This window comes from Engystomops pustulosus, chromosome 2 (genome assembly GCF_040894005.1).
Source record: "Engystomops pustulosus chromosome 2, aEngPut4.maternal, whole genome shotgun sequence".
NCBI classification, from domain to species: Eukaryota; Metazoa; Chordata; class Amphibia; order Anura; family Leptodactylidae; genus Engystomops; species Engystomops pustulosus.
Genome location: NC_092412.1, coordinates 12,265,687 through 12,290,024, shown reverse-complemented (window position 1 = coordinate 12,290,024; position 24,338 = coordinate 12,265,687). Strand labels below are relative to the sequence as shown.

The 24,338-nt window shown below is 45.0% G+C and overlaps 2 protein-coding genes across 2 annotated transcripts in view; both read left to right on the top strand.

Annotated features, from left to right (window-relative positions):
* Positions 1–24,338, top strand: part of LOC140119760 (uncharacterized) — a 215,424-nt gene that overhangs the window by 85,767 nt on the left and 105,319 nt on the right. The gene's annotated exons all lie outside the window — the stretch shown is intronic.
* LOC140119900 (gastrula zinc finger protein XlCGF66.1-like) overlaps positions 1–24,338 on the top strand; it is a 53,292-nt gene that overhangs the window by 20,670 nt on the left and 8,284 nt on the right. The window lies entirely within an intron of this gene.

Below are 24,338 nucleotides of genomic sequence, written 5' to 3'. Positions count from 1 at the left end.
TAGCCGCAGCACATGTCACCAGTATATACATAAGTAGCCGCAGCACATGTCACCAGTATATACATAAGTAGCCGCAGCACATGTCACCAGTATATACATAAGTAGCCGCAGCACATGTCACCAGTATATACATAAGTAGCCGCAGCACATGTCACCAGTATATACATAAGTAGCCGCAGCACATATCCACATTATACAGGTAGGTAGCCCCAGTACATGGGCATGTTTTAGGGCTACGTATCCATTTACTGGGGACATGTGCTAGGGCTCCCTATCTATATACTAGGGGCATGTGCTGGGGCTACGTATCCATTTACTGGGGCTACCTATCTATGTGCTGGGGCTACCTGTATATACTGGGGAAATTTTCTGTAGCTACGTATCCATTTGCTGGGGCTCCCTATCTATATACTGGGGTCATGTGCTGGGGCTCCCTATCTATATACTGGGGGCATGTGCTGGGGCTCCCTATCTATATACTGGGGGCATGTGCTGGGGCTCCCTATCTATATACTGGGGTCATGTGCTAGGGCTACCTATCTATATACTGGGGACATGTGCTGGGGTTCCCTATCTATATACTGGGGGCATGCGCTGGGGCTACCTATCTATATACTGGGGACATGTGCTGGGGCTCCCTATCTATATACTGGGGTCATGTGCTAGGGCTACCTATCTATATACTGGGGACATGTGCTGGGGCTCCCTATCTATATACTGGGGTCATGTGCTAGGGCTACCTATCTATATACTGGGGACATGTGCTGGGGCTACCTATCTATATACTGGGGGCATGCGCTGGGGCTACCTATCTATATGCTGGGGTCATGTGCTAGGGCTACCTATCTCTATACTGGGGACATGTGCTAGGGCTACCTATCTATATACTGGGGGCATGCGCTGGGGCTATGTATATCTATATACTGGGGGCATGCGCTGGGGCTACCTATCTATATGCTGGGGTCATGTGCTAGGGCTACCTATCTATATACTGGGGACATGTGCTAGGGCTACCTATCTATATACTGGGGACATGTGCTGGGGCTACCTATCTATATACTGGGGACATGTGCTGGGGCTACCTATCTATATACTGGGGGCATGCGCTGGGGCTACCTATCTATATACTTTTTTTTTTACTTAAGAACTAACATGAATCAACTGGAAAATTTGTTAACAAAAGAACTAAAGATCTGGTGGGACTCGGTTACTATCAAGTCTTATACAGACAAAACTATGATCCCAAGAGGCCTCCGGATAAAAAAGTTGCCTACTACAATTTATTCACCTACTTTCCTTGAAAAGTGGAACTCCCTACTTTCCGAGTGTTCCCTAAAATTAATGGCATTAAAGAGCAAGAGCTAATATCCATACGGACATCAATAAAAGATATACAAAAAAATGTTCAATCTCATACTACTCATCCAGAATTTCTAGAGATGGATAAAAAAATAAAAAACAACATTTAAAAGTTGGAAAATGCCATTATGGAGACTAAAAAATCTACATTTAAAAGAGACACTCAGGACTATGCATTAGACCAAGTCTGCACTTGGAAACAAAATCGCACGTATAAAGCTCCAACTAATGTGAAACCAATCTTGAAAAAAAGGAACCAAAGAAGAAAAAACGCTCTGAAAGCAAAGTGAGTTTTTTGGATGTGGAGGACTTTTCTTAATTCATCGGTGGGGTCATCACAGAATTCTAACATTCCAACACCAAATAGGGGTGTGAACCCCAGTGGCGCAAGCAGTAAAAAAGGCAAATCCTCAAAAAACGGAGGAGAGCCGGACGCAAACATAAAAATCCTCTGAGACAACAAAAATATAGGAGGCACCGGTGTACAACCTGTCCAGCTACATATTATCTTTAGAACAGATATCGGTGTTGTCCAAAGGTTTGGGTTACTCAAACGTAATTTTGATTTATTTTCCACACTATTGGACATCAATAAATTTGCGAGAGCTATTACATTACGCAGCCATTTTGATCATGAAATGTCTGTTTGATGGTTTATCCTGTCTTATAGATTTTTATCCGGGGCTCAAACCCCTAATCATTGTAAAGGTGACTTCCAAATTATAGAGTCTTTGTATTCCAGCTTGGAATGGAGTAAACCAGGAAAGACGCACTGTCCTTTCTGAAGATTAGCTCAAGACTGCTTTATTCTCTTTGGCACTGAAACTCTTATCTGGAAATAAGATAATAACACACTCTCCAAGGGGCGGGCAAGTACACAAGCAGGCAATACTATTGGGTGGTTTGACCCTGGAAATTCAACACTATTGGATGTAAGCACACAAAGGAATATAGAACCATTGGCTGTCTTAACATAAACAAAATGCCCAGATGTTCACCTGGATACCTTCCTCTAGGTGGTGCTAGCGAGCACTAAGTCTTTGTATGCTGAGAGACGAACCCCACCCAAACTTTAGTTTTCACTACACAAAGTTATGTGAAATGAATGCTGAGTCTTTAAAATGTCTGACAGTATGTAAGATGGCATTCAAGACCAGTGTGATGTCCTTAACATTTCCCCCCTTTTGAGTCTTGCATGGCCTGTAACTTTGTCCAGGGTGACCTCCTCAAACTCTAGATACCTACAGGTAGCTAAATAATAGTATAGATTAAGTATTACAGTAAGTTTATCAGTAATACTGTAATACTTAATCTATTATTATTATTTTTGTATTCACTTTATTAGCCTTCTAATCATTTACAATTATTTTGTTTACAGAATAGATCATACTTGACAAAGGTCGTGATGACCGAAACGTTGTGTGCTACTTTTTGATCTACTTTCTCTATTTGTCATGTAAAGTCACATAAAGGTGAAGGCTAAGATGTTGTGAAAATCTTTTCGTTGCAAAATAAAAAAAAATATTCAAGCAAATCTTCAAGTGTGTGCCAAAGAATCTGTCTTTAATTGTCACATTTGGACCGAGAATCCTATTCTATGAGCACCACATCATTATTGAGAGTACGGTACCTTCGCTATATACATGGTATCCTCCACATGGATACATGGTATCCTCCTTCTCCTGTCATGGTTCTTACCGCCTGGACGGCCATCTGGGACATGGTGGACTTGATGAGGGGGACCACACAACACGCAATAAGTGACAAGAGCAAAATCACAATCGCCAATATCATCCACACTTAAAGGAAACCCTTCCAATCCCCCAACTACAAAGTGAAGGACAAAGTGTCCACCCCAGAGTTTCTCTTGAGTTCCCTGGACAGTCCTTCAATATTTTCAATGGATCCACAGGAGGTGATGTCATCCGGAATGTACATGCAACAAGCGGCTTCCACCATCTTACAGACTCCTCCCTCCTCAGCAAGGATCATATCCAAAGCCAAGCGGTTCTGGGAAGCATCTCCGATATAATTCACAAATCTCTGTTGATTACAATAAAAACAGTTAACCCAACCAACATCTTTGCTCATAGCTATCTGGGGAATAATGAACTCTAGACCTGCCCATATCTGATTGTGGGCCTTGTACTCATCTGGGACCCCCCTTGGTGCTCCCACTGTATCTATATAAACATTGTCATCTAGGTGCTTCTCTTTGACCTCCAGAATCCTTTGGGATTTTCTACCTTTACTTATGTGTCTGATCAAGCTCATCCCTGGGGATCACAAGGAAGGAATGCGCAAACTTTATCACAGTACACTCACCTTCCCAGCCTCTAGGCCTGACCTGACTCTCCTATCCCCACAAATCCAGTACACATCAGACACTGCTAATACAGGGTTACCTGTGCTGTCAATGTTAAAGAAGGTCATTGTCTTGTTGCACCAACCGTAGGTAAAGTCTCCTACCTGGGGGCATCCTGGTCAGCCCTAAAGATACAGTGATAGTCATGGTTGGGGTGTCCCTGAGCATACAGTCAGTCAGAAGAGACCAGCTAGCAAGAAGAATAAGTAAGTTTGCAATAGAAAGCGTGGAAGCATGATGACTTCCCTCTAGCTTCACAGACGTGGCACTGGTCAGCAGGACTTGGAAAGGACCATCATAGTGAGGCTCCAGACTCTCTCTCTGGTGTCTCTTTATCACCACGTAGTCTCCAGGCTTCAGGTTATGCGTCCTGAGGTCTCTGTCTGGATCTGAAAAAGGAATCAGAAACACTTTTGCGGACCCTCTCCGAGGCCTGGCTCAACGTTGTGGCATGTTCCACCTGGTTTTCTGCCATCAGCTATAGGGTCTGTAGAAAGTAGGGGTCTAGTCTGGGTGCAGTACTTCAATGGGGACAATCCCATCTTTCTGTTGAGGGTGGTCCTAACTGAATGGTGGGCAGCAGGAAAGCACTCACGCCATGGTTTCCCTGTTACTTCCATGGCCTCCTGGATCTCTAACTTAAGAGTGCTGCTTAGTTTTCCAATTCCACCACTAACTTGGGAAGGGCAAGGGGTGTGCAGGGCCTGTACACCCAGAAGGGACAAGGTTTCAGTCTTTACCTGTCCAATGAAGTGGGTTCTGTGACCGGACTCTATGGTCTCTGGAAGTCCAAACCTGCAGAAAAATCTCACTCGCCACCTTCTTGGCTGCGGCTCTGGCAGTAGCCTTGGTCATGGGAGAAGCTTCTGGCCACCCTGGAAAGAGATCAATGCACACAAGCACGTATTCCCACGTACCACTTTTTGGTAGCTGGATAAAATCCATCTGCAGTCTTTGGAAGGGATACAGTGGCTTGGGTGTCACCTTCTGTGGGGTCTTTACCACCTTACCCGGGCTGTGGCGGGCACAGACTATAAAGGCTTTCACTAGTCTAGTGACAGGGGTAGTAATGCCCGGGCAAACCACTGATGGTTTATGAGTGCTAGCATGGCCATTTTGGATGTGTGTGTGTGTCCGTGGGCTACTTGACGTACTGTCGGGTGCAGGGCTCTGGGCAGGCACACCCTCTCTCCCAGCATCCAGGTCCCATCGGCAACTAGGGCTCCAGCTTTCCTCCACACTGCCTTCACTTCTGATGACTTTCGGGCCACCAGGGACTGGAGCACCTGTGCATCAAACTTTTCAACTCAGAACTCACCGATGAGACTTCAGGACAGTCTTTGGGTTCCATCTGTGCAGCTGCCGTCGCCATCCCATCAGCCACATACTTGGCTTGTGGAGTTACCAAATTGTGTGTGCTTTTACTATCCCCACCTCTTGTGGAAGTAAGAGAGCATCCATGAGCTCTTTAACCAGCGTGCCATGCTTAAAGGGGGTCCCGCAGAGGTGAGGAAATCTCTAACCTTCCATATGGGTTCATAGTCGTGTTTAGACCCCAGAACTATACCTTGAGTATAGATGTTTGCCCTTTTACCTTTCACCAGCTGTAGAACTTCCCTAAGTGCCGTCACTGCACCTCCTGCGCTGACCTGTGTGGAGGGAGTGGTTCTGCGTGTACTACCTCATGTGCGCCACTGACCACTGTATATTCAGCATAGAATTGTCTGTCTTCTCCTGCAGACCTGAAGCCACCTATGAATCCTGGAAGATTGGTGATAGAATGAAGGATTCAGAGCTGTGCACCTTATCAGTGTGACGGGGCATCAGGAGTGCACACTGGAGTCTGAGCTCTGAGCAGTTGCTGGCTCCTAGGGCTGCTGTCACTGGGCCCGTAGTGGCTGTAGAGTGTGGGAAGTCACTTCAGTAATGTCTCCTTCCCGTAACGCCCACTTGGGTCGGGCTGTCAGCGGACGGCAACTTTCTCTCAGTCTCACTTTGGCGTGGTCTGTGAAACTACTCTATTCCATCTGTACGTCAATGTGTCAGAGTCCCTCCGCCACATCTCCAGCCCAGTGTTCTGTGCTTTCTATTAAGTTCTGGCCAGACTCCAACTACTCAACAAAAGTCAGGTACACTTGTGTTGGTTTTTTAATCAAAAAGGAACAAAAAAAAACACAGGAGGACGTCACATCATACTGTCTTTTTAGATTGTCAGCTCTGTCACCCCCACTTAACACAGATCGCTTTTTTGTGTGCTTCAAGGCCACTTCTCACACACAGATAAGGCGGCTCAGGCAGAGCCCTAGAATTTTGGAGAACTTCAGACGTCAAGGCCACTTACATGTCAGTTCTTCACAAAACAAAACGCAGCTGCACAGCCCCTGAGATCTCCCTCTCGTTAACCCCTTAAACGCCAGAAAGCAGATACCAGACACATTGCAACACTTTTCATAGTAATTTTTCTGCAATTGTCAGAATCAAATAAGTTTTAATAATACCCAAACAAACAACGTCCCACACTCCAAGACCTTTAGCAGATGCCTAAAACGGTGAAATATCACCAGCCGGCATTTTATTTCAAAACGTCTGCCAGGATGCCTGGAGCATGCTCAGCTGCTATCCTACAAGAAAACCCCACAACCAGCCTTTATGGCTGCCAACAGAGTAGAGTCATAGGCAAATAACTTTCAGGGACTTGAAGGGAATATAACTGTCTTAAGATGGCCGCCACTGAAAAATGGTAGGGCGTGTCATCTTCTCTAAACAACCAGATACGGGGGTGGAGTCTAAGAGGGTGCTGGTCTGCATTCCAAAAGATGCCATCTTTCTTTTTTTTTTTTTCTTTTCCCTCAAATTCTTTCCACATCAGAAACTTTGAAATGTCCCTTATTGACAATCTCTTTCTTTAATGGGCACTCTCTTTGATTCCTGTCACTCTGTCCTGGTCCGTCCGTAGTCACTGGTCTAAGTATCCAGTAAGCAACTCAATCCACTTTTGTCCAACCCTTTGTCATTAACTCTCCACTCACATCAAGCCAACCTTCTGCCTGGGTGTGCCACTTTTTGTCTTTGAGCCAGCCGCCATTTTCATCAAGTGCTGTCTCCCACCTTTGCACACTCAGGGGATTATCTACCATACCCAAAAACTACAATACCTCATGACTTCCTTTTACCCACTTTTTACCTTTCCTGAGTGACACTATGTCAGTTGCCTTTTTAGGTCTGCAGTGTCCAGTTACAGTCTTACTTTGCTCACTACCCATTTTGTGGAATCTGTGGAATACCTGATTTTGTTCAAGGGCTATAGATATCCTCCGTAAATACAGCTCCAGACTACCCCGCTAACTATCAGTAAGTACAAATTAGAGACCTTCACACAATGTTTCAGAAATCAAGGAGTTAACGCTCAACTGTAAAATATCTGTCAGTGTCCCCGAGTCTCTATTCCTTACCGCATCACAAGGCCGATCCCAATCACGAAGGAAAGGTATATGTAAACTTGGCCAGAGTTTGTCTCTGCAAACTTCCAGATTCTATCAGCGCTTATATGAACAAAAACCTCAACACCATCACAAACTCTCTGAACTACATCAACAATCCACAGGAGGGCACTGCAGACCTTTTTCTACAACATATATAGTCACCGTCCAGTCTCTGTCAATCACCTTACAAGTGATCCTTTGCCACAATTTAGTGAACATACTGTTATATATGGACATGGCATTTAAGGCAAAGTACATAATATCACACAAGGAGATGACCTTACCCAGTCCTTTTCAGCCAGTGAGACAGGAGTGACATTCAGGGCAGACAAAAAAATATACTTACCCCAACAAACACTCATTGTCAGTTCTGGTCACTGGCCGCTTGTACTCTTGCGGAGGTCACCTCGATGGTCAGATGTCCATAAAAGTATGGCCACCCAAGGGACGCCAATTCTTATAGATTTTTTATCCGGGGCTCAAACCCCTAATCATTGTAAAGGTGACTTTCAAATTATAGAGTCTGTATTCCAGCTTGGCATGGAGTAAACCAGGAAAGACACACTGTCCTTTCTGAAAATTAGCTCATGACTGCTTTATTCTCTTTGGCACTAAAACTCTTATCTGGAAAGTCATAACACACTCTTCAAGGGGTGGGCAAGTACACAAGCGGGCAATACTATTGGGTGGTTTGACCCTGGAAATTCAACACTATTGGATGTAAGCACGCAAAGGAATGTAGAACCATTGGCTGTCTTCACATAAACAAAATGCCCAGACGTTCACCTGGATACCTTCCTCTAGGTGGTGCTAGCGAGCACTAAGTCTTTGTGTGCTTAGGGACGCACCCCACCCAAACTTTAGTTTTCACTACACCAAGTTATGTGAAATGAATGCTGAGTCTTTAAAATGTCTGACAGTATGTAAGATGGCATTCAAGACCAGTGTGATATCCTTAACACCTGTAATACTGACACTATTAGTAATGTACCCAGTGGTGATGTATTAAGCCTTAATGTAAATATGAATTCTTTTCATGATCAAATGCACATAGTAACCTTGAGACAACTAGAAGGGGAAAATGGTGACTTTGTCCACTTTATTTCTGATCAACAATACCACTTTCAAAATGTCTAATCCTCATTTTTATCCCGTACAGTCTCGCCCAGATATACTCAATGATTTCCAGGACAAGGTTGAACGGGATGTAATAGTATTAAATAAGAATGTTGTGGAGGGAAAGTTGCCATATAATCAAAATTTTTCATTAAAGTCCAAATTGGCATTACAAGATCTTAAAAATAATAGTGGTCTACTTATCCGTCAGGCGGCTAAGGGTGGGGGAATTGTGCTTATGAATGCAGGATTATATAGAAAACTTAATTTTCATATATTGGAAGACAGTACTGTGTACAGAGAAATCGCTCTTGATCCTACAAGAAACATTCAGGTAGCTTTGGAGAAACTTCTGAGAGAGGGAGTGAATATAGAGTGAAGGTAGCAGAATTTTTACTAGTAAAAAATCCCGTAGTCCCCATTTTTCACTCCCTCCCCAAAATCCATAAAGAAAAATCCCCCCCCCCCCCCTCAGACTAATTGTAGCGGGCATAGGGTCGGTTAGTGAAAAACTCAGTATGTGGGTTGATCTCCTACTACAACCCTTGGTGTTCTCCTTGCCCAGTTTCCTTAAAGATACAAAACACGTAGTTTCCCTTCTAGATGGTTATCCCTGGAATAATTCCACCTCATATTGGCTTTCATGTGATGTAATTGGCCTCTATCCCTCCTTAGAACCCCATATGATACTCAAATCTTTAGGACATCATTTAGAGCGATATACCCTGTTTCCCCTAAAATAAGACATCCCCCGAAAATAAGACCTAGTACAATTTTGTTCAGGCTTAGAAATATAAGACATCCCCTGAAAATAAGACCTAGTGGCCGCCATTACAGCAGCTCCCCCCACGTCATACATGAGTATTAGTAAATCTTGTAGATGCTGCAGAAGGTTGTGACATGGGGAATAATTCATGGAATAAGACCACTGGCTGTTGTGCTGCAAATGTGATACCAGCAGCTACCAGGATAAGAAGGGTCATGTATGGGAAGTGCTTTTACTAAACATGAGAGATTGGGGCCAATGATTCTAATAGAAATGGAGTCACAAGAAATACAGCAGGAAATTCAGAGTTTGGAAAGTCATAAGGAGGTTAGAACGATAAATGTAAATTCTTGTTCATGGAAAAATAAGACATCCCCTGAAAATAAGACCTAGTGCCTCTTAAGGAACAAAAATTAATATAAGACACTGTCTTATTTTCTGGGAAACAGGGTAGCAACTATTCTAATGAAGTTAAGGAATTTTTGATGGAGTCAGTTAGCTTCTTGCTTAACAATAATTATTTTCTTTTTGACAAAAGTTTTTTTGTTCAAAAGTGTGGAGCAGCCATGGGGGAGAGGTGTTCTACCTCCCTGGCTAATATTTATACACTCACTGGCCACTTTATTAGGTACACCTGTCCAACTGCTCGTTAACACTTAATTTCTAATCAGCCAATCACATGGCGGCAACTCAGTGCATTTAGGCATGTAGATATGGTCAAGACAACCTCCTGCAGTTCAAACCGAGCATCAGTATGGGGAAGAAAGGTGATTTGTGGCCTTTGAACGTGGCATGGTTGTTGGTGCCAGAAGGGCTGGTCTGAGTATTTCAGAAACTGCTGATCTACTGGGATTTTCACGCACAACCATCTCTAGGGTTTACAGAGAAAGGTCCGAAAAAGAAAAAACATCCAGTGAGCGGCAGTTCTGTGGGCGGAAATGCCTTGCTGATGCCAGAGGTCAGAGGAGAATGGGCAGACTGCTTCGAGCTGATAGAAAGGCAACAGTGACTCAAATCGCCACCCGTTACAACCAAGGTAGGCAGAAGAGCATCTCTGAACGCACAGTACGTCGAACTTTGAGGCAGATGGGCTACAGCAGCAGAAGACCACACCGGGCGCCACTCCTTTCAGCTAAGAACAGCAAACTGAGGCTACAATTTTTCACAAGCTCATCGAAATTGGACAGTAGAAGATTGGAAAAACGTTGCCTGGTCTGATGAGTCTCGATTTCTGCTGCGACATTCGGATGGTAGGGTCAACAACATGAAATCATGGATCCATCCTGCCTTGTATCAATGGTTCAGGCTGGTGGTGGTGGTGTCATGGTGTGGGGAATATTTTCTTGGCACTCTTTGGGCCCCTTGGTACCAATTGAGCATCGTTGCAACGCCACAGCCTACCTTAGTATTGTTGCTGACCATGTCCATCCCTTTATGACCACAATGTACCCAACATCTGATGGCTACTTTCAGCAGGATAATGTGCCATGTCATAAGCTGGAATCATCTCAGACTGGTTTCTTGAACATGACAATGAGGTCACTGTACTCAAATGGCCTCCACAGTCACCAGATCTCAATCCAATAGAGCATCTTTGGGATGTGGTGGAACGGGAGATTCGCATCATGGATGTGCAGCTGACAAATCTGCGGCAACTGTGTGATGCCATCATGTCAATATGGACCAAAATCTCTGAGGAATGCTTCCAGCACCTTGTTGATTCTATGCCACGAAGAATTGAGGCAGTTCAACCCGTTACTAGCATGGTGTACCTAATAAAGTGGCCGGTGAGTGTATGTCCTACTGGGAAGACAGTAGGAACCGGAGGACAACATCATTGAATTTGTTGACTACATCAATAGAAACAATATGAACCTTAAATTCACATTTAGTTACAACAAAAATGTGATTAACTTTTTGGACATTAGTCTTAGAGGAGACAGGTTGGTACACATATTTCCGTATACGAAGCCCACAGCGACCAATTCTATTTTGGAGGCGACATCTTGTCACCCGCCACATGTCATAAAAAACATTCCTATCGGGGAATTAATAAGAACCAAACGCAATTGTTCGGACAAATCCACTTTTGAGTTAGAAAGTAAAAAAGTGTGCAATAAGCTTTCTAAAAGAAAATATTCCAATTGGATGTTGGCTAGAGCCCGACATGTAGTGAACAATATAGACAGAGAGGATCTTGTAAATAAAGATAGAAACCAGGAAAGAAATTGTGCATCACGAGGGACAAGAATAGTTTTCTCTACCATTCGCGATCCAGCGGCGCATTCTCTGCGGTGGATTCGGGTCCGGCCGGGATTCACTAAGGTAGTTCCTCCGACGTCCACAAAGTTAATTTCGTGTCTAGGAAAGCCCCAACTCTTGGTTCCATTCTTTCCCCAAGCTTTTTTCCTTCCAATCTGGAAAAACCTAAAAATACCTGGTTGTCCACAAAAGGATTCTACAAGTGCGGACACAATGTTTGCTGCAATTATGTGGGTTCTACGAAAACCATCCATTCTTGCAGCACGGACATGCAGTATAATATTGGCAGCTTTATAAATTGTAATACTGCAAATGTTATTTTTGTCATTATGTGCAATAAATGTAATGTGCAGTATGTGGGTTGCACAGGAGATCCGTTAAAGATCCGCATCAGAAGACACTTACTTGATGCCAAAAATATAAATACAGTAAATGTGTCCATGGCATCTCGTCATTTCCAAGTGATGCATAATGGGGATTGCAGTTCTTTTGTTTTCACTGGCATTGAAAGGGTTTGGAAACTGGTCCGGGGTGGAGACCATAGGCGGAAACTGCAGAACCGCAAGACTTATTGCAGTGGTGGCGAACCTATGGCACGGGTGCCAGAGGTGGCACTCAGAGCCCTTTCTGTGGGCACTCAGGCCATCGCCCCAGCACACCAGACAGGACACAAAGAATCTTCTTGCAGTTCCAAGCAACTTAAAAGATACTGCCTTCACTCATATATTTAAGTGATACGTACTTTGCTACTTGGGTATGTAGGAAGAGTAAACGGGGAAAAATTATCTTTGGAGGACCTCCTGCTGGCCCCACAACTCTCTGTGTATGGAGGCCAATATGATCGAATGTTTTTGAAGAACAGGGAGCAATAAGTTACAACTTTAATTTTTGGTTGGCACATCGCAATTTAATAAGGGGGGTTTTGGGTTGTAGTTTGGGCACTCGGCCTCTAAAAGGTTTGCCATCACTGACTTATTGGATCTTCACCCTGGACACGAGAGTTCCAAAGGGAATGAACAAAAGATTAGATATGATATGTCATTATTGATTACCTTTTCTGACTCCAGGTAAATTCATGTTTTTGTTCTCATTTTATTGTGTATACCTTGGTGTTTGCTATTTTTAACACAGTTGTAATTGATTGTTTCTGGTCATGTGACATAGTTCAACTGGTTTATATTACCGGAAACGTGTGTTAAGGTCAGTCATGAATAAGGGTGTTTAATACCCGAAATGCGTAGACGACTTATGCTGTTGTTTCCCATGGCCGAATTTGTCATTTTTAACTAAATGGAATAAAAAACTCTTCATGTTTTCAGTCTTCGCCTTTTACTTTGTATCAGGTCCGAACTGGTGGAGTTTTAAGAAATGTAAAATGCCAGACATAATGAATTCCTCCCAATGGCTTCTCCCAAGAGGTAAATAGGAGAGGAGGCGAGCGTAGAAAGAGCAGGTTTAGAAGACGCGCTGCCCCATGCACATGAAGGAATATGTGTGTTGCAGATGAATTTTTAATTTTTTATGTAGTGTGGACTATGCACTTCGAGGACGCACCGTCCTCTTGATCAGGTCCAAAAATTACACGGGGCAATCCAAATTATTGACTGGAAGATGGAAAAAGACAAGAGAGGATCCCTGTCTCATATGCCTGACACTGATCACTACATAGATCCTAAGAATCCTTCACCTCTCCAGTCATTTCCCGCTGTTATTCCTAGAGATAAGAGCCGTGTCCTGGGAGACTCTCACCTCTCCAGTTATCAAGGAGATCATCTCCAGGGTGAGCTCCAGGATCCTGGCCGCCATCTGCTCTCTGTCCTTCTCCCGGATCCCTGGTGGATCATTGATGGAAAGGATCATCTTTAGGAGAAACCTCTGGGAGTCCTGGATCTATAGAACCTGAGGAAACATGAGAAGAACTAAGAGCAAACTCTATATGAAGCAATTGTGTCCATGACATGTGTGATGTGACAGATGGGGATGTGTCTCATGCTGCACATTGTCTCTATGTGTGTGATGTGGCGGCTGCTCATGTATGTTGTGTGTTACATGTATGACATGTGCAACATCCCCCACCGGGGCCTAGCCTTTTCTTGAGGCCTGGAGTCAGCCGGGGCCCGCAGTACCTGAGTGGCTGGCGGTTGCGGCCTAAGCACGCTGGTGTCACGGTGCTTGGTATGGGGAACCGGAGGGCTGTCCTACAGCCTGGCAGGTCTCCAGCAGGGTGGTGTTGGCAACAAATGATGAGGGAGAGGCTGCTATAGCGGATCTCCCTGGGGCAACCCTTTGGTGTCTAGAGTATAAGTCTCTGTGTGGTGGACAGGGTGCCCGTGATGATGGTAGTTGTAGTAGCAGGGACCAGACGGAGGCAGAGGTTGAACAAAAACAACTTACAGTTCTTTATTTGAACCAACAGCAGGCAACGTGCCAAACGATTCCTTACAGATGGTGGTCTTACTGAGAGTGATCGTGGAGAGTGAACCTCAGGAGTTGTGTCACCAGCCTGGATGCAGGGGCAGGCTGGGATGTAGCTGTGTCCAACACTGGAAGCTGCAGCTTTTTCCTGGATTGATTGAGATGATGGTGGACTGACACAGTACCTCTCACTGTGTTCTCTGTAGAGGCTCTGGCCTTCTCTCTCAGAGCTGGGCCTAAAGCTTGTTGCTAAGAGCTGCTCCTCAGTCAGGAGCTGAGCCTAAAGAGCTGCTCATGAGGTGAGAGCTCAGCACTAACTCTCTGTCAGCACTCACTCCTCTAACTGACTGCACTGACTGTTGGCACTCTCCAACCGTCACTTCTCCTCCTGGTCAGGTGGTCTCACTCTCCAATCACACTCCAGTTACAAAGGTGAAACATCATTGGATGACATCAGTAAACAGGTTAACCCTTGCCTATTCAGGCAGCATCTACCGCTGCATATTACCTCTTGGTGTACTGAATGGTACAAGGGGCTTATTCACAACTACTCCTCTGCCATGCACATTGGCAGGGATATTGCATACCCCCGGGGCAATTGAAAGAGCCGCCCACGGCTTGGCTATTGACCAGATGAGTCCACACACAGGACAGCATGTAGGGGTGTAGGTGGTAAATAGGGGCACTTCTATGAAGTGCAGGCTACATGATCTGTAGGGACAAACCGCCCATGGTCCTGGAGACAGGCACCTGGGTTGGTGTCGGACTAAGACAAGGACATGTGTGACAGTTGGTTGTTGACGCTATTAAACCAAACTGTACAGTAGGAAAGGTGTGGTGTCATGTACTGTAATCCACTCCTTGCACCGGGGCCTGTATATTTGTTATATAAACACTTCTTCCCTGGCAACAAATATATAGTGTATATATGCATTACATTGGCATATGTGACACAATAAAACATTGTACAATGTACAAGTACCTGCCGACTGACATTCTTACCCTTGTGTGAGTGGCATCCAGGTGCTATATCTTTAACACCCCCGGTCCCCTAAGGACCCGCAGTTTACGGACTACCCCCCACTTGCAAAGCTTTGGTTTGAGGCATAAGATAGCGGTCAAGGTTTACAGATTAGAAGGTCCGACACAGCCACACTACAATCTGAAAAGCCTATAAAAGGTTAGTGCAAACTACTGACATATATTGACAGTGTGCAAACATGTTGTAAACTCACATTGGCTTAGGAGCCCAATGGGTACACATCTTATAACATTACAAACGTTACAGATAGTTAGGCTACTCAGGGTAGCAGCATAGAATGTCTCTTTACCTGAAAAGGAAAGGCATAAAAGTGCATGTAGAATGTCCATACCTAAAAGGAAGGCATTAAGTGCAATATAAAAATAAATAAAGTAGCAACTTTTCCTTGAGGTTGGCAAAAGTCTCTCAGAAGGTCTTTAACCCCTTATCACCGACACTAGTTTTCAGCTCAATGACCAGACTCGATTTTTCAAATCTGACATGTCTCACGATAATTGGTTATAACTTCGGAACGCTTTAACATATCCTGGTGATTTTGAGAATGTTTTCTCGTGACACATTGTACTCCATGTTAGTTATAAAATTTAAGTGATAAGTTTTGCATTTCGTTCTGAAAAAAAGTGAAAATTTGGCAAAAGTTTGTAAAAATTCTTCATTTTCCAAGTTTGAAATGTTCTGGTTTCCAGACAGGAAGTAAAACTACCCAAAAAGTTTGATAATTAACATTTACAGAATATCTGCTTTATGTTGGGATGATATTTTATGCTTCCGGTCACTTTTCTAGGATGTTATGAGGTGCAGAACTTTAGGTGCGATTTTTCTTATTTTCATGAAAATTGCCAAAACTCACATTTTGAGGGACAATTCGGCTTCCAAGTGACTGAGGCCTAAATAATAGTAAAACCTCATAAATTACCCCACTATAGAAAGTTCACCCCTCAACGTATGTAAAACAACTTCTATTAAGTCCATTAACCCTTTAAGTGCTTCACATGGGTTAAAAAATATGGACCTGCGATTTAGAAACTATGGAATTTTTTTGGAAATACATTCATTTAGGCCAAAACTGACATTTTCAGAATAAATTAAATGATGAAACGCACTGCAACGCTTGATGCCCAATTCCTCCCGAGTGCACTGATACCCCATATGTGGTGGTAAACTGCTGTACGGGCGCACGGCCGAGCATAGAATGAATGGAGGCGCCGTCCACAGCAGATTTGTATTGTCACATTGTGCGACCTATAAATTTTTATTTTTTTTGGTAATGCGATCATATGAGGGCTTATTTTTTATGGGATGAGATACAATGTATAAATAATTTATTTTGGGAGTCTAAAGCTTATTCATGAGATTTTATTAACTATTTCAAGGGGGACACAAACAAAATCATCAATTTTTATTTTGGATTGTGAGCATTCCACCCCCACCCCCCCCGCTCACCGTAACGTAAAAATAATATTTTATCTTTATTCATTGGTCACTACGATTGCGGTGATACCTCATTTATATAGTTTTTCTTATTTTGCTCAATTTTCCTGAGTAAAACCAATATTGGAGAAAATCGCATTGTTTTTACTATTGACAACTTTTCAGGGCCATAACTTCTGTATTTTTCTGTTGTCAGATCTGGTTGAGGGCTTATTTTTTTGCGAAAACAGTTGTTCTTTTCAGTCGTATCATATTAGGTACCGTAACTTTTTTTGATCACTTTTTAGAACATTTTTTGTGATGGTGTTTGATGAAAAATTGTATATTATGGGAAGTTTTTCAAGTTTTTTTTTACGTAGTTCACCGAGGTTCAATATTGATTTAGATATATTGTACAGATTAATACGGACGCGGTGATACCTCATTTATATAGTTTTTCTTATTTTGCTCAATTTTCCTGAGCAAAACCAATATTGGAGAAAATCGCATTGTTTTTACTATTGACATTTTATGTGTTACTGGGGAGATTATGGGACTTTTATTTTATTTATTTATTTAATTATATTATAAAAAGCTATAATTTTTTTTTTTTTTACTTTTTTACATTTTCTACTTCTTGGCTTGAATAAGCGATCATCCGATCGCTTATTCAAGCCTTTACACTGCAATACACTTGTATTGCAGTGTATAGTGAAAGTAACTGAGCATGCTGCGCATGCTCAGTTACTTACAGCCGGGTCCTGCCAGGAAGGCAGGACCCGGTGAGAAGAGGAGCCGACAGCCCCGGGTCACTCGTCAGAACCCGGGGCAGCGGCAGGAGGGATCGGATCCCCCGGTAAGCACACCGGGGGGTCCGATCCACGGGGGACACACTTGCACGCCGCAGTCATGCTTGACCGCGGCGTGCAAGGGGTTAAACACCCGGGATCGGAGTTTTTCCGATCCCGGGTGTTAGTGCCTGGTCTGGGCTGTGATATCACAGCCCGACACCGGCACCAGCGAGACCCGGTGTCCCGAAAACTTCTTCTGATGCGCCGCCGTAGAAAGGCGTCGCATCAGAAGAAGTACCCTTAATGACCGCCGTAAAAACCTGATAGGGCGGTCATTAAGGGGTTAATAGCAAAGTCCATCTTCTGGGTACAGCCCTTGAAGTGGGAAAAGTGCAATAAAGATGCAAAGGGTCTCCTCTATGTGTAGAGGGACAGAGTCCTTTGTAGGGGTGCTATCGTAGCACATGACAGTGGGTAGTTCAAGGTATGTCTCTTGACTGAAATAAATAAATAGGGGTGAGAGTCCCAGGAAAGTCTCTGGCTCTTGTGGAATAGTGGGCGCTCAGCCCAAATGGGATAGCAGTAATAATATTTACAATATGTACAATAAGCACAGTACCTGGTAAGGCTTTCAGCCCATCAGGGGTTACTCAGTATCTTCTTCGGTGGTAAGTACTTCGTTGTCAGAAAAGCGTACCTGCCTCCTCCTTCTGTGTGACACCAGCTGGTACTCCTGCAGGTACGCAGGAGCTTTACCTTTTGTCTCCCTTTGAGACCTCCGAAGTTCCGGCTGGGAGAAGATAACAACCTCCTCATCATCCTCCTCTGAGTCAGGCGCTGGAGTCGGAGTCTCAGCTGTCTCTGATGCTTCAGGGGTTGCAGACACTGGAGCCGGATCATCCTCCACAGGCAGCAGTATTGGAGACTGCGGTGGGGATGATGGTCTCTCTGGGGTACCTCTTACTGGAGTGGAAACAACAAAACAGAGTTGAGGCACAGTCACAAGTTCTAAGAAACTGGGAGTAGGTGAACACAAGGAGGTCTGTAAGTTGGGGGTCGAGGTGAGAGGTGTGGACATAGGGGCAAAAGGACGAAGACATCTCTTCAGCTGGTTCCTATGTACCCGGAGTAGTGGACGGTCTCCTCTTGAAATCTCGTAGACTTCAGGGGAGAGACTGTCCCTAACTAGGTATGGCTCACGCTCCCAACGCCCATCTAGCTTACTGGTGGGATGGTTGTTGCGCAGCCACACTCGATCTCCTGGGGCAAGAGGCTCAGCACAGGCAAAAGTCTCTCAGAAGGTCTTTAACCCCTTATCACCGACACTAGTTTTCAGCTCAATGACCAGACTCGATTTTTCAAATCTGACATGTCTCACGATAATTGGTTATAACTTCGGAACGCTTTAACATATCCTGGTGATTTTGAGAATGTTTTCTCGTGACACATTGTACTCCATGTTAGTTATAAAATTTAAGTGATAAGTTTTGCATTTCGTTCTGAAAAAAAGTGAAAATTTGGCAAAAGTTTGTAAAAATTCTTCATTTTCCAAGTTTGAAATGTTCTGGTTTCCAGACAGGAAGTAAAACTACCCAAAAAGTTTGATAATTAACATTTACAGAATATCTGCTTTATGTTGGGATGATATTTTATGCTTCCGGTCACTTTTCTAGGATGTTATGAGGTGCAGAACTTTAGGTGCGATTTTTCTTATTTTCATGAAAATTGCCAAAACTCACATTTTGAGGGACAATTCGGCTTCCAAGTGACTGAGGCCTAAATAATAGTAAAACCTCATAAATTACCCCACTATAGAAAGTTCACCCCTCAACGTATGTAAAACAACTTCTATTAAGTCCATTAACCCTTTAAGTGCTTCACATGGGTTAAAAAATATGGACCTGCGATTTAGAAACTATGGAATTTTTTTGGAAATACATTCATTTAGGCCAAAACTGACATTTTCAGAATAAATTAAATGATGAAACGCACTGCAACGCTTGATGCCCAATTCCTCCCGAGTGCACTGATACCCCATATGTGGTGGTAAACTGCTGTACGGGCGCACGGCCGAGCATAGAATGAATGGAGGCGCCGTCCACAGCAGATTTGTATTGTCACATTGTGCGACCTATAAATTTTTATTTTTTTTGGTAATGCGATCATATGAGGGCTTATTTTTTATGGGATGAGATACAATGTATAAATAATTTATTTTGGGAGTCTAAAGCTTATTCATGAGATTTTATTAACTATTTCAAGGGGGACACAAACAAAATCATCAATTTTTATTTTGGATTGTGAGCATTCCACCCCCCCCCCCCCGCTCACCGTAACGTAAAAATAATATTTTATCTTTATTCATTGGTCACTACGATTGCGGTGATACCTCATTTATATAGTTTTTCTTATTTTGCTCAATTTTCCTGAGTAAAACCAATATTGGAGAAAATCGCATTGTTTTTACTATTGACAACTTTTCAGGGCCATAACTTCTGTATTTTTCTGTTGTCAGATCTGGTTGAGGGCTTATTTTTTTGCGAAAACAGTTGTTCTTTTCAGTCGTATCATATTAGGTACCGTAACTTTTTTTGATCACTTTTTAGAACATTTTTTGTGATGGTGTTTGATGAAAAATTGTATATTATGGGAAGTTTTTCAAGTTTTTTTTTACGTAGTTCACCGAGGTTCAATATTGATTTAGATATATTGTACAGATTAATACGGACGCGGTGATACCTCATTTATATAGTTTTTCTTATTTTGCTCAATTTTCCTGAGCAAAACCAATATTGGAGAAAATCGCATTGTTTTTACTATTGACATTTTATGTGTTACTGGGGAGATTATGGGACTTTTATTTTATTTATTTATTTAATTATATTATAAAAAGCTATAATTTTTTTTTTTTTTACTTTTTTACATTTTCTACTTCTTGGCTTGAATAAGCGATCATCCGATCGCTTATTCAAGCCTTTACACTGCAATACACTTGTATTGCAGTGTATAGTGAAAGTAACTGAGCATGCTGCGCATGCTCAGTTACTTACAGCCGGGTCCTGCCAGGAAGGCAGGACCCGGTGAGAAGAGGAGCCGACAGCCCCGGGTCACTCGTCAGAACCCGGGGCAGCGGCAGGAGGGATCGGATCCCCCGGTAAGCACACCGGGGGGTCCGATCCACGGGGGACACACTTACACGCCGCAGTCATGCTTGACCGCGGCGTGCAAGGGGTTAAACACCCGGGATCGGAGTTTTTCCGATCCCGGGTGTTAGTGCCGGGTCTGGGCTGTGATATCACAGCCCGACACCGGCACCAGCGAGACCCGGTGTCCCAAAAACTTCTTCTGATGCGCCGCCGTAGAAAGGCGTCGCATCAGAAGAAGTACCCTTAATGACCGCCGTAAAAACCCGATAGGGCGGTCATTAAGGGGTTAATAGCAAAGTCCATCTTCTGGGTACAGCCCTTGAAGTGGGAAAAGTGCAATAAAGATGCAAAGGGTCTCCTCTATGTGTAGAGGGACAGAGTCCTTTGTAGGGGTGCTATCGTAGCACATGACAGTGGGTAGTTCAAGGTATGTCTCTTGACTGAAATAAATAAATAGGGGTGAGAGTCCCAGGAAAGTCTCTGGCTCTTGTGGAATAGTGGGCGCTCAGCCCAAATGGGATAGCAGTAATAATATTTACAATATGTACAATAAGCACAGTACCTGGTAAGGCTTTCAGCCCATCAGGGGTTACTCAGTATCTTCTTCGGTGGTAAGTACTTCGGTGTCAGAAAAGCGTACCTGCCTCCTCCTTCTGTGTGACACCAGCTGGTACTCCTGCAGGTACGCAGGAGCTTTACCTTTTGTCTCCCTTTGAGACCTCCGAAGTTCCGGCTGGGAGAAGATAACAACCTCCTCATCATCCTCCTCTGAGTCAGGCGCTGGAGTCGGAGTCTCAGCTGTCTCTGATGCTTCAGGGGTTGCAGACACTGGAGCCGGATCATCCTCCACAGGCAGCAGTATTGGAGACTGCGGTGGGGATGATGGTTTCTCTGGGGTACCTCTTACTGGAGTGGAAACAACAAAACAGAGTTGAGGCACAGTCACAAGTTCTAAGAAACTGGGAGTAGGTGAACACAAGGAGGTCTGTAAGTTGGGGGTCGAGGTGAGAGGTGTGGACATAGGGGCAAAAGGACGAAGACATCTCTTCAGCTGGTTCCTATGTACCCGGAGTAGTGGACGGTCTCCTCTTGAAATCTCGTAGACTTCAGGGGAGAGACTGTCCCTAACTAGGTATGGCTCACGCTCCCAACGCCCATCTAGCTTACTGGTGGGATGGTTGTTGCGCAGCCACACTCGATCTCCTGGGGCAAGAGGCTCAGCACAGGCATTACGATCGAAGTCCCTTTTTTGTTTCTCTCGGGCCTCTTCCAACCGCAGATCCACAACTTCTCTGGCATCCGCCAAGCGCCTCTGGTGTTCGTGAACCCAGTCAGTCTGGGGGAGTAAAGACTGGGAATCAGGGGACTCCATGTCCCAGGTCATATCAGCAGGGAGATGGCCGTGTCTCCCGAACATCAGATAATACGGGGTGTATCCTGTGGAGCAATGAGTGGTATTGTTGTACAGGTACACCAATTCGGGCAACAGTTTTGGCCAGTCAGCCCTTTTTGCAGGGGTCAGAGTCCTCAGCATGTTGATTAGAGTCTGATTCATCTTCTCACAAAGCCCGTTGCCTTGGGGATGATAGGCTGTGGTCCTCAGCTTTTTGCAGCCATATAGAGTGCACAGCTCCTGGAAGACTTGGGACTCAAATGCTGTTCCTTGGTCCGTAAGGATCTGATCCGGACAGCCATAGGGAAGGATGAAGCTCTTCCACAGGGCCGTTGCGGTGGTCCTTGCAGATAGGTCTCTGACAGGTACTGCAACCACAAATTTGGTATAGTGGTCGATGATCGTGAGAGCATAACTGTGACCGGATCTGCTGGGCTCCAACTTCACATGATCCAATGCCAGGATCTCTAAGGGCCGTTGGCTCACAATGGGATGTGGAGGGGCCCTTTGATTGTGTCGCTCTCCTCGAGCGATGGCGCAGGCTGGGCATTCTCGTTCAGTCATTCAGTCAGCCGTTGCTTGAGCATCTGGAAGGCAGCTTCTCGTTCGGCAGTCCACTCAATGGATACTCGGGAACGTTGGCTCTCTTTTGGCAGGCCACTTAGAAGTTCTTGCAGGGGAGCCGCCAGCTGGGCAAACTTTGGGATGAAACGCCTGTAATAACTGGCAAATCCCAGGAAGCTTTTGATGTCCCGTATGGTTGATGGGGTAGGCCAGTCATGGACAGCTGCAATCTTCTCTGGATCCGGCTCAATTCCATGAGCGCTCACCACATGTCCCAGGTACTTGACGCTAGGTTGTAGCAGGTGGCACTTGGATGGCTTGACCTTCAACCCATGTTGGGTCAGGATTTGGAAGACTTCAGCCAGATGGTGGAGGTGGTCTTCATAAGTCTTGGAGTAGATGATGATGTCGTCCAAGTATAGCAGGACGGTCTCGAAGTTTCGATGACCCAAACATCTCTCCATCAGCCGTTGAAATGTGCCTGGGGCGTTGCATAGCACGAACGGCATGTTGTTGAACTCGAACAGGCCCATTGGGGTGGTGAAAGCCGTCTTCTCTCTGTCTTCCGGCGCCATGGCTACTTGCCAGTAGCCACTGGTCAGGTCCAGGGTAGAGAAGTAGGCAGCTGACCCTAGGGCTGCGAGGGATTCCTCGATTCGAGGCAGAGGATAGGCATCCTTGTGGGTGATATTGTTGATCTTCCTATAGTCAACACAGAATCGAAGGGTTCCATCCTTCTTTTTCACAAGGACCAGCGGGGCAGCCCATGGGCTGTGACTCTCCCGGATAACATTGGCTGTCTTCATCTCTTGTACCAGCTTTTTCACCTCTTGGTAGCGGGCTGGAGGTATGGGCCGGTATTGTTCCTTGATAGGAGGATGAGAGCCAGTAGGGATGGTATGTTGGATCAGGGTAGTCTGCCCAAAATCCAGTGGGTGTTTGCTGAAGGCCTGGTGGTGCTTCATAACGACATCCCGGACACCTTGTACTTGGTCTGCAGGAGTAAAATCATCGTCTCCAATATTGAGCTCAAGCCACCAGGATTGCTCGGCAGGCTCACCTTCAGCACTTTGCTTCAGTTCCAACTGTTGGGAGGCAGACAGAGAGGTTTCCACCAAGTCTTCAGGATGGACGCTGAAGAGAGTGGCTACGGCTTGGTACTTTCTCAGATGCACTGGGGAGTCTCCCACATTTAGTAGTCGAATGGGTACTTGTCCTTGGGATACAGTGACTAGGCTCCTGGCGGCTAGAATGGGCAGGTCTTCATCAGCTGGTAGAGGTTCTACTATCGCCTGGTAGTCTTGACCTTGGACTCCCATGCAGGCTCGACACCATACTAACGTCTCAGTCCCAGGTTGAAGGCGGACAGGTTGGGGATCCTTGATCCGGGCTCTGCAGATTTCTCCATTAGGGCCAGCAAACTTCTGTTGCGCCGCTAGAACCAGCATAGTCTCCTGAATTACCTTCCGGGAACCGTTGGGCACTGTTGGCAGGGAGTCGTGGAGAGCCTTCAGCATTTCAGGGTAGCAGTTGCGGAGGACATTGGTACCCAGTACCAGAGAGAAGTTACCGTTTTCGGGCACTCGTGTCACCACTACGCCCTGTCTGGTTAACTCAGTGTCTCCAATGGTTAGCGTGGGCTCCCAGTAGCCGCGGATGGGTACGGGTTTTCCGTTCGTAGCAATAATGTTCAAGTAAGCCTTGGGAGGCTGGACTAAGGATGCTCCTCCTCGGCATTTCTCGAAGGCAGCACTCCGGAGGGTGGTCACTTGAGAGGCGGTATCAATTAAGGCCAGTAGGGTAACTCCGTTGATGGTTACATAAACCATGGGGCGAGTCCCCACGAACCTGGCGAGTCCCCACGAACCTGGGCATCCAGTTAGCATCTCGGGGACTTACAGGTTCTTCCCTTGGAGGTTGTCCCTTAGCTCCAAGGGTTTGTCGTTTAACTGACGACATCCATCCTCTTCATGCCCATATTTATGGCAGTAGCTGCACCGCTGGCGGGGTTTCTTCTGACTCCAGGTGCTTAACGACTTCGCTTCTCTTGGGCGCTGTTTGGCCGGGGAGTCACGAGGAGTAGCTGACCGTACAGAGTTCTCTGGAGGTTTCTTCCTCATAGCGGAGACAGTCACTTCCAACTGGGTCAACCGATCGAGTATTTTATGCAGGGTGTCCGCCAGATTAGGGATCTGTCCTGCTAAGCCAGCAACTTCCGTAGCCGCAG